Raw genomic sequence first — 11,966 nt, 5'->3', positions numbered from 1 at the left:
GGCATGCGCTACCACGCCCGGCTGATTTTTTGATTTCTTGTAGAGATGAGGTCTCGCTGCCCAGGCGGGTCTCGAACCCTCAGCCTCAGTCAATCCACTCACCTCAGCCTCCCAAAGGCGCGGGATTACAGGCTGAGCCACCGAGCCTGACTGCAAATCTTTTTTTTTTAAAGATGTGGAGTACAATTCAGGATTATGTACACAAGTGATCATTGTACAGGTAACGTTTGGACTTCCCTTTGGTCCCCACTTTGCCTGGTTTGAGATCAGGTACCCTTATTGATGCTATGTGAATCCTTCCCTTCTCCCCTCCCCCCTCAGGCAGTTTCCAGCTACTGCCAATCCCTTCCTTATAATATTACGGTAAATACTCAGGGTCCACTTATTAGTGAGACCATGTGGTATGCAGTTCTTTGTTGCCATGATAGATCACTGAGTATTATAGAGTAATCATCAGAGAAATGCAAATCAAAACTCAAACTCCAGTCATTGCACTCCAGCCTGGGCAATAGAGACCTTGACTCAAAAAAATCAAACAATTGTGACATGTTAACAAGAAAAAAAACTTTAGTCACTTTTAGTCACCTTTTTGGCTGTTCAGCACCTAAGCCTCCTTCCTATGTTTGGGTAATGCCCAACTTGAGCCCCCGAGGTAGGCAAAACCCAAATCCCACTCTAGAACTGATGACATGAGTTATTGCTTTGCCAGTCTTCTTCCAGTCAGGATACAGGCTCAAGGTTCAAGCTCCACTGCAAATTCACACCCAAACCCAGTGCTGAGGTTTTAGTGGCAATGGGGCAGTGGGGCAGCAATGGTACCCAGTGTTTGTTGGAGGTGATGGCGGCATAAACAAAAGGGTCCTCTGTTAGCAGAAATAGTGAGAACAGTGTTCTTACCAGACAGGTGTGATTTCAGATGGAGTCTTGGCTGTTTCTCAACCTCCATTGTTCTAGGAGTTATCCAAAGCCTGAGTCTGCAATGATTCTGTGAACTACCTAGCATCCTTCCAATGGATTTCTTTCCTTAATATGATAAATCAACCAGTTTCAAGTAAGAACCTTGGCTGATAAAACAAGAGGATGCATTTATGTCAAGTGAAGACCAAATGACTTCATAGCTGCTGAGTTGATTTTTTTGCAGCAGCAGCTGAAAAACAGAAAATTAGGGGGAAGTCTAGTTATCACAGGATATTATAGGCAAGTTGGGTTCAAAATAACCTGTCCCCCTAGTAGTCAGTACTATATTTGTGTTGCAAACTTTGATTTTGTTTGACCAATCAATACCGTCAACATAGCATCGAATTATTTTGACTTGTATTGCATTTTACTATTTTTACATCTTGCTATTTTGACTAGTATTGCATTTTACTGCTTTAAAAATATACTATATAAGCATGTTTTGCTTTTGAGAGTTATTTAGAAGAGTTATAAGCATGAGAATATTACAGCTGGCTTGCATTCCTACAAGTCGTATGATGATAACAATTTAAATCAATGTGCTCCTGCAGGTGCCCTCACTCCTCAGTCCATTGCCGCTTCACCCACCATTTCTGCACTTCTCAAGCTGCCCACCATGAATATCTATCTACTGCTCTCTACCTGAGGGCTTTTGCTATGTGAACCTGTTTGGCTTGAAAGCCCAGTAAGACTGAGGTCCTGAAAAGCTAATGCTCCCGAATGCAGCCCCCAGTGCTTAATAGAAGGGGAATAATTGGTGCATAAATATTCCAGCTTTATCAGTGGCCATTTGAGATAACTCAAAACCAGGTTTCACGCAGTCTTCTGGAATTCCCCAGTGAGGCTGAGCCCCAGGTGCCCCTTGCTTAAAATTGCACACTTTTCCTGTGTCCTTTCATTCCCTATCTAAATTCCCCACTCTACAACCAGTGCTTCCTGGGCTCCTCTCCCAAAGTAACTGCTTGGCTTCAAATCCTAGTTTACAGGGTCTGCCTTAAGGGAAACTTAATGAAGGCAGCTGCACATCAAGTAACCTTGCCCCTTCACCAGTAAAGTAAATCTTTTTTTTTAAAGATGTGGAGTACAATTCAGGATTAGGTATACAAGTGATCACTGTACAGGTAATGTTTGGACCTCCCTTTGGTCCCCACTTTGCCTGGTTTGAGATCAGGTACCCTCATTGATGTTATGTGTATCCCCCCACCCCACCCCCTGCCCAGGCAGTTTCCAGCTACTGCCAATCCCTTTCTTATAATATTACGGTCAATGCTCAGGATCCACTTATGAGTGAGAACATGTGGTACTCAGTTCTTTGTTGCTGTGATAGATCACTGAGTATTATAGACTAGTCATCAGAGAAATGCAAATCAAAATCACATTGAGATACCATCTAACCCCATTAAGAATGGTCATCACTGATAAAACAAAAAGCAACAGATGCTGGTGAGGATGAGGAGAAAAGGGAACACTTTTACACTCTTGGTGAGAATGCAAACTAGTTTAACCTCTCTGGAAAACAGTGTGGTGATTCCTAAAAGAACTAGAAATTGGCCTTTCATACGATTCAGCAATCCCCCTTCTGGGAATATACCTGGAGGAACTTAAATCATTCTATAAAAAGAAATACCTGCACACTCATGTTAATCGCAGCACTATTCACAATAGCAAAAACACAGAACCAACCGTGCTGCCCATTGAAACTGAACTAGATTTTTAAAAAAGGTAAATATTTACATGGTGCATTCCAAGTGTTTTAGAGATTGTCTGCATTTGCTCATACTTCTTTCATAAAAGTGAATCAATTTCCCAACTTAATAAAACACAGGTCCAGCAATTGCTACCAGAGAAGGGGGAGATGCAGTATGTTTTGGTGTAGTTCCTCTGGGCCCCAGAACCCCTAAACAAAAGCACAGTTGCAGACAGCACTGTCTGCACAGGGTGAGATTTTTGCTTTGCTGCAGCTCTTGTATCCTCAAGCTCATATCACCATTCCAGAAAAACGTGTCCTAACTATTGTCCTCAAACACTGTTATTAAGGCAAATGTTGCAAACACTTGAATCCCTTGGTTCCTGAGTGAAACTCAGTATCATCAAAGGCCATACCTCTTCTGCGAGGGGTGGAAAGAGTCAGCACCTAGAGATCCCTAACTCTATCTCTCCAGGATCCTAGAAAGCACTTTCTCCCTAGTAATGTGTCCCAGACTGAGAAATCCTGCAGCATGTTGAGGAAAGAAGTAATTATAACATGCAAGAGCAGCACAATGGACTGAATGTTTGTAATCCCCCCACCTCCAAATTCATATATTGAAATACTCACCCCCAAGGTGCTGGTATTAGGTGGGGAGGGACTTTGGGAGATGATTAGGTCTTCAGAGCACAACCCTTATAAAAAGAGGCCTGAGAGAGATCCCTCATCCATTCCAGTGTGTAAGGACAAGGTAGAAGGTACAATTCTATGAATCAGGAAACAGGCTCTCATAAGACATCAAAACTGATGGCACCTTGATCTTAGATTTCCATCCTCCAGAACTGTTAGAAATAAATCTCTGTTGTTTATAAGCCACTCAATGTATAGTATTTTGTTATAGCAGCCTATACTAAGTAAGATAGCAGTCTGAGTGACTCAACTGCCTGGGGAGGCATTAGCAATGATGTCCTTGGACACCTCAGTCTTTAGTACTTGTGTACAGGTACTCTCTCTCACTCTCTCCCCACCCCATTACTGCTTACCATGGTCAAAGCATCAATCCCTTCCTCACATACCCCATCCTTCTATCTGCCTCAATTCCACCATGGGCATGATTGAATTAAATCCTTAAGATGAAAAAAACAACTTTACTCGCAATGACCAACTGGATAAATAGGCATCTGCAATGCCAAAAGTCAAAATCAATATCTCAGAGACTGTCTCTATTCAGAAAGGCAGTGGTATATTAAATTAAAGCGTGTCCTTTGATTTTTCCCTCAACAAAATATGAAAGGTCTCTAAAACAAAATTGCCCAGAATGACTTAGAAGCCTTCTGACATCAGTTTCAAATGTATTCAAGTGTCTGCAGTGAGACCTGCACAAAACAGGCTTCTGAACTCATCACAAGGACAAACAGTATTCCAGGTTGGGAACATTTCCCTGGTGTGTGTTGTCACATCAAAGGCTATCATTTCCGATCAATGTCATTTCTGCAGAGAGCCCTCGTGCCAGGCCACTGCCAACATAGAGGACTAATGTGACCTCAGCCTCTGGGCTGGTAAATCCCCTGAGAATCAATTAGTCCAAGGACCTTTTTTACCAACCAGAACAAGGACATTTCCAAAGTCACACAGGCAGCAAATCAAAACCACAGACCTACTCATTCACAGGATTTAAGGATCCATGGCTTAGAGCAGGGTAAGTCAATTTTGGCACCATTGAAATGTTAGGGTGGATCATTCTTTGTTGTGGGGGATGTCCTGTACATGGTAAGATGTTCAGCAGCATCCCTGGCCTCTACCCATTGGATAACCGTAGCACCCATTGTGACAACCGAAAATGTCCCCAGACACTGCCAAATGTCCCCAAGGGTTTAGATTGCAGATTGGAGCCATAGGAGCTAAATTTGGATCACAGACATGTTGTGCTCATTTTATGTAATATTTGTCAGGATTCTATAAACTTGGTATATTTCACATAGAAATCCAGTCTTTTGACTTTTATAAAAATTTGGAAAACTCCCATTCCACCCTGAGTTCCCATTCTCACATGACAGTGATAGATAAAAATTGAGTTGATGTTACCCTCTTTAGAATGCCAGCTTACTCCTATTTATCACAGTCCCCACCACGCCCTACTGTGCCACACACCAGGCCCGTTTCATTTGCTTCATAATATTCTTGGACCCAAATTTAGAGTTTAAGTTGTCTCAAAACTATTTGTAGATTTATTTTCCCCTAAGTAAGCCCCTTGTTTCCTTGAGGGCAGGATCATGCCATTTTCCTATTTTGTTCCTTCTACCATGCCTTACCTTGAGCAGACACTCAGAAACACTTATCCATTGATTTATCTATAGCAGCTTTTCCAAAAATGTGTCCTGCAGAATCCTTGTGAACTTGAAGGGAAAAGGGCTGGAAGTCAAGTAAGTTTGAAGGAAGATGTGTTCTGTATTCCAATGTGGAGATTCCTAAGTGGGCCAGCACTAAGCTCTAAATCTGCATTAAAGAAAGACACTTTGCTGTAGTTGACCCAGTGTCCCAGGCTAATATGACCCCCTCTTACCCTGGCATCCATCAACATTCCAGGAAACCACTGTTTCTCTGAATAGACTTTGGAAAAGGCCAAACTAGAAGCCTACCCATTTCAAATTAAACAGTTGTTGAAATAGTAAGTGATACAACCAAGGCAGGTAAAAGTAGTAACCTGTAGTGTGTTTTCTTTCTTTTTTTTCCAAGCATACACATTTATTTAAATTGCCTCTTTTAAATTTCCCCCACACATTTGTGAAGACAGTGTGATTAATACCTATGTTAAGTCTTACAGATTAGAAAATGAAGAGAGAAAGATTTAGGAACTTGCCTATGGTTACACACAGCTAGGAAGAGGCCAAGCCAGGACTACAACCTGTCTGACCTCAGATCCTCTGCACTTAACCTCTATTTACACTGCCCTGCCTCCCTGGAATATTGTACCACTTTGTTACATATCTGTCTCCCTTTCGGGATATGTGCCAAGACTTTTTCTGGAGGAAGTGAAAAGGGAATATCATCCATCGATCAATTATTATGCACGGAAATAATATTTAGAATAGTTTAGCATGTTATCTCATGAAGTTTTTTACACCAATACCTGAAAATTTACTGGACTATTCCCGTAACCTTTCTGAGCCTAACATTCATGGTGCTAGGATATGGGAAAACAGAGATCTCAACAAGTTCTGAAAACAAGTTATGTGTTCCTTCCACTTTACTTAATGCATAGTAAGAATGCAGGAATTGGATGGATGGATGGATGGATGGATAACAGATGGGTGGCTGCATGAACGACTGGATGATAGATAGATGGACAATAATTCTTGCCCACTTACTTTTTATAATGCAACTTACTAAACTCTGTGAAGAGGTGGAGTCTACTGAAGAAATAGGGCAGGACTCCTGCCCCTAAGTCCCTCTTCCTGGGATTTAAGTCTTCTAACATCAGAATAGGAAAGGCAAAATGTGTCCTCATATTGCACATTTTCAGTTGCATTGAGGTCTTGTAGCTACACATAGTCATTACTCTAAGAATGCCACAACCAACTAGATATAGGCCAATACAATGATAAAGGAATCAAGACTCTCAAGGAAATCAGTTCTTAGCCTAAACCAGAGACATCAGGGAAATAAGAGTGAGTGAGCTGGAGGGCTGGTTCATCCTGATTTCTAGTATGATGCTCCCAGCTTGTATTTATAGTATGATGCTTCCTGCTTGTAAGGAGGGGAAGAAAATGGTGCAAGGGAGGTATTCTCTCACTTTCTGGTTTCCCTCAGACCTTTTTTGAGGAGTAGATGCTTGTGAACTTGAAAGGAAAAGGGCTGGAAGTGGAGTAAGTTTGGAGGAAACTGTGTTGTGTATTCCAATGTGGAGATACCAAAGAATGCCAGCACAAAGCTCTAAACCTGTATAAGAGAAAGATGCCTAGCTTCAGTTGACCCAGAGTGTCCTAGGCTAATTTGACCACAGAACACCCTCTTCCCATGGGATCCATTACCGTGACAACCATTATCAGGTTTACTTCTGAACCTGAATTTTACATTGCCATCCCATTACTATTACTCACAATGATCTATCTCAAAGTACTTTGGGGGAAAACACAGCTCTCCGCAGCACTTGGAAGAAGACAGAATTATTGTGTGGTGATTCATACAAGAAATCATACAGCATCACATGAGGGGAAAAGTCCCAGTTAATATTCAGGAGGAGGGGGTAAAAGAAATTACTCAGAAATTATCTTTTGGCATGAATGAGGTTTCAGAAACATGAAAAACTTGATTTAAATTCATTACTCAGCCCTATATGGTATATTCGTCTCCTCACTTGGTCAACCATGTTTACCAAATGATACTAAGCAATCCAGACAATCACCTCTCCTTGGCTAATAGTTACTTATAGATCAATGAGTAAAAGCAGGCAAAATATTTCTAATTCTATTTGCACATAATCAGATCAATAAACAGCTACAATAATTTTCAGGGTCTTAGGGATAGCACCTTTTGGTTGGGATTTTCCTGTTAATTTCTATTATAAAAACACAGTTTAATTCCTATAGGGAGAAAAATCCAGTAGGGTGAAAATATATCTTAGAGATATTGTGAGAAAGCAACATTCAATCTCAGGGGACTGCAATCTCCGGGTGGTGGTATTTTGTAGGGAGGCACAGGGACCCCCCCCCTTTAATTCTCGATATAGTCTATCATTCATTTGTTTAAAGCCCTTCAGTGGCATCTGTGGAAGATACTGCTATAAATCCTAATGTCATCTCTCCCTTTCCCCATCAGTCAGAGAACCCTGACTTTTGCCTGCACATTGTCACTTAACTATATTTCCCAGCCGCAGCCTCCTTTGCAGTAGGATGTGGCCATGTGACTAGGCTCTGACCAATAAGAAGTAAGTAGACATATTACAGTAACTCCTCAAGTGTCCTTAAGACAAAACATATAGGTCTTTCTTTCCCTCCCACTCATCTCTGTCTGGCTACCCAGAACATGGCTGTGATGGCTGTATTTTAAACTACAAAAATGAGGGCCAATCCTTCATGAACTGAGATATAGAGCTGGACGGAACTGTAATCCTTGGTGATTTTGTGGAGCCTCCATACTATCCTATGTATTCTATCTTCTAACCCACTTTTTATTTTATTATTATTATTTGTTATTTATGGCTGAATATAATACTTTACCATCACTTTTTTAGTGAAGCCTTCTCTGACCCTCCAGACAACAATTTGTATTTCTCCCTTTGAGCATTTAGTGGCCTGATAAATGATTAATTACTTATATGATTTTTTTTTGGTTTAATATCTGTAAGAGTGGCAGTCAATGCCCCACTTACATCCTCTTGGAGCTGACCATTGTTGTACATAATGACCCAATGGCTTCCAACGGTAAACACTTGCAACTCTTTCAGTACATAGTCTAGCTGCCAATTCCCAAACAGTCCTTGTGTATGACAAATGGTGAGTGTTCCCCAGAAACAGTTCTCAACCAAGGAGTTGGTAGATACTCTACCTTGCCTCTTGATTGGGATACTTCTGAGGTATGTTCTACAACATCTCCCAGAGTTCCTCAGCAGTATTAATCTGAATTATGGCAGTGACAACCTGCTAGGTAATACAATTTGTATTGACTTCTTTTTTTTCCCCATCTTACTGCCACAAATACCTCTTTGGATCACCTCTCAAATAAGCCATTTGCACTCAGATCTTCAAATTAAGAAACATTTGCTTGTGGGCAAACCAACCTAAAACAATATATGTCTCCTTAACTAGACTGCTAGCTCTATTGGACTGAGACTATGTAGGTGATGACTAAATATCAGTTCACTTTTTTGCCCCCTGACTCAACTGGAGTTTACCTCATATGACTGGTCCTATAGTTATATATATAGAAAGTTTATCTTACCATCTTCAGGGTGGGCTATGCACCTATGAATGATTCTAATGTTATTGAAGACAATATAATAGAATAAATATTATTATTATTATTATTGAGTCAAGGTCTCACTCTGTCACTCAGACTAGAGTACAGTGGCACAATCATGGTTCACTACAGTCTCAACCTCCTGGGCTCAGGCAATCCTTTCACCTCAGTCACTCAAATAGGTGGGACTACAAATGCTCGCCACCACAATCAGCTTATCTTTTTTATTTTTATTTTTTTTAGAGATGAGGTCTCACTATGCTGCCCAAACTAGTCTTGAACTGCTGGGCTCAAGTGATCCTCCCACCTTGGCTTTCCGAAGTGCTGGGATTATAGACATGAGCCACCATGCCTGGTCACAACAGAATAAATATTATTAAAATATATAGTTGAAAACATTGTTCACTTGCCCCAAATAATATATTTCTCTGGAAAATTACTGAATGATTCCAAATTATTTAGAAAACCATTTCTAAAATCATACTAAGATTGTTTCCCATACCTTCTTACTCGAAGACTTCACCTCTATTTTGTGACACACCCCTCGATGGCCAATATCTTGAGGGAGTCCTATATTTGGCCCTCTACATGCTTCTTGCTGTCTCTCTCTCCCCCTCTCTCCCTCTCTCCTGCTCCTCCTCTCCCCTGTTTCCCCTACCTCCCTCCCCTCCCTCCTCCTCCTCCTTCTCCTCCTCCTTTCTCTCCCCCACCCCCCACAAGGCCATTTACAAGTTAACAGAGCTGAGCTGTAATTCTACATTTCACCATCAGTAGCCGCTGTTTGACATCATACTGCAATGTAAGAAATTTCACAACTAGGCTCTGAGTGAATGCCCAAGGAAGAAATCAATTTGCTTTACTGTGCTTTAGTGTGCTACATCCACCAGAGAGGATCAATGTTGTTAATACTTAACAATCGTGGCATATAGGACTCAGGAAGGTACTCCTTTCTGGCAACACAGACTGTGGTGTGCTCCCTCTGGGTGCCTACCAATTATAATCTGGGGTTTGTAAACAGACAGAAGATTCCCTTGGAGGGAGTAATGATATTCCCTTTAACATGCCGTAAGACAAGTACTTTCTCTTAAACGTATTGCATGCTGACTGCAAAGTAAATTTACTTACTAATGGCAAAGGAAAACACCCAAAACCAAAACAAGGGACTTTGGTGAGACAGAGATATTCGGAGGTGAAGAAAAGAGTAGAGCACATTAAAAAATGCTATGGAGTATTATCAATCTGGGGCGGGGGGGAACTTGTTTGACTTGTCCAAATAAACATGCATGGTGAGATGTTAAGAGTATGGATTTGGAGTCAGTCTTGTACCTCACCACAACTAGTGTTTTTCTTTAAGCACAATAGCACAAAATTTCATCACGTTAAGACTCATTTTCTTCATTTGTAAAGAGGGAATAGTAATTATTATCCCATGAGGTTATTCTGAGAATCAAATTACAAAATATAACTAAAGTGTCTGGGACAGTAGATACCCCCAGCACAATAACATATATTGCAGATGTTCTCAGTGCCAAAGTTATATCTCCTTGGAATTTATCATTCTACGTACAAAATGATGGCTTCCTACAGACTGCATCCAAAGATCTCTGCCTGGAAATTCTCTCTGCACAGAACTGATGTGTCAGGGAGTTAATACTCCTAGGAACAGCTCTTGGCCAATCATACATAAAATTTAGGGAATAAATACTTATGCCCCCACTCCTTGGCTGGGACAACTCTGAGACTTGTTTCACACAGTCTTTCAAATGTCCCTTCCATGTTGGAGCTCCATTTATCCACTACAATAACCTGCTTATTAATATATCCCATATTGGCTACTATCCATTCCCCGTCTCACTTTCCTACTTTCCAACTGGAGCTTGAAATAATCTCCAAAATAAACCACCAGCACTCAAATTCTAGTTTCAGGATAGAATCCAGCCACCACACTATATCTCACAACGTAAACAGAATGAACAATTTGGACAACTGGATTTACAATAAGACACCCAATTAATTAACCGAGGCCAGTCACTTCAGCCTTTTCTCAACCGCCGTTTCTCCCTCCATTGTGCAGCTGCTTCCTCAGTTGGGGCCTTCTCATTTATTCTGGTTTTTGCCCACACTATAGTATCTAACTGATCTCCATGCTTCTGGTAACTCTATCATCTAATCCATCACCCACTTATTGGCAAGTTATTATCCCAGAACACAGTTCTGGTGTGTTCTTTCCTTAATTTTGTTTTTTAAGCCTTTAGTGGTGCCCATTGCCTCCATAATTGTCTTAAATTTTATGATATGGTATCAAAGCTGGTTCCATCCAACTCTTCAGCCTCATCTCCAGTGATTGCTAAATACAGCCAATGCTCTGCTCACATAGAACAAACCAGCATCTTCTCAAAAGCACTTTTACCTGTCACCTTTCCATGTGTTTGAATGCGTTTGTGACCTTTTTAACCTGAGGCACCTGGATCATTCCTCAAGGTCTGGTCACATGTTTCCTCCTCCATAAGGACTTCTCCTGCTCCTGGGACATGTTAATGATTCCTTCCTCCTGGTTCCCACAATAGCAGCAGTATTTACTGAATCATTCATTCATTCAACAAGCTATTTCTGGGCATATTCTATGTACAAATCACGTGCTAAGCCCTGGAGAAACCACGCTGATAAAAACAGAAATTGCATCTGCCTATAGGAGGTTCATGGTTGGATGAAGGAAGCAGACATAATCATATAAAAATTAGTTACAAAGTGACATAAAGAAATAGATACAGAACCAGCCTGGGCCTGGAGCACCTTCCACAAGGAATGAACTCTTAAGATGAGAGTGACATAGGAGTCAACACCAGATGAAGGAGATGGAACACACATTCCAGGTCAAGGAGACAGTAGGTGCAGAGCCCTGTGGTAGAAGGGGATATAATGCTCTTTTGGGGGATTAGAAACCCATGGCATCTAAAGCAGAGAGGCACAGAGAAAATGAGGGAGAAGAAGCACTTGGATCATTCATTGTGCCATGTCAATTTGCTGGTGGTGTCCTCCCTGCCTTTTGCTCTGAGCTTGAGCTCTTCGAAGGTAATTATCATGTATCCACCTTAGCACTTTGCACAATGCAAGGAACAAAATTAATATACTCAATTTATGGATGAGGGTATTGAGGCCCAGGAAGGTTGAATGAGTTGTCCAAGATCTCAAGGCTGGCAGTGGCATAGCCACAAGAATATATGCCTACCATTCCTCAACTGCATCTATTTCCTAGGCAAAGCAAGCAACACCCTTATCATTTAAAAAAAAAAAAATCTAAGTTTTTCTATGCAGTATGCAGTCTGCTCCCTCCCCCCCCCACCCTCCCGTGAAGGGCCTGATA

This window comes from Carlito syrichta, unplaced genomic scaffold (assembly GCF_000164805.1).
Source record: "Carlito syrichta isolate Samal-C Ts95f unplaced genomic scaffold, Tarsius_syrichta-2.0.1 Scaffold305614, whole genome shotgun sequence".
NCBI classification, from domain to species: Eukaryota; Metazoa; Chordata; class Mammalia; order Primates; family Tarsiidae; genus Carlito; species Carlito syrichta.
The sequence above is the reverse complement of the archived record's forward strand: the minus strand, read 5'-3'. Positions refer to the sequence as shown.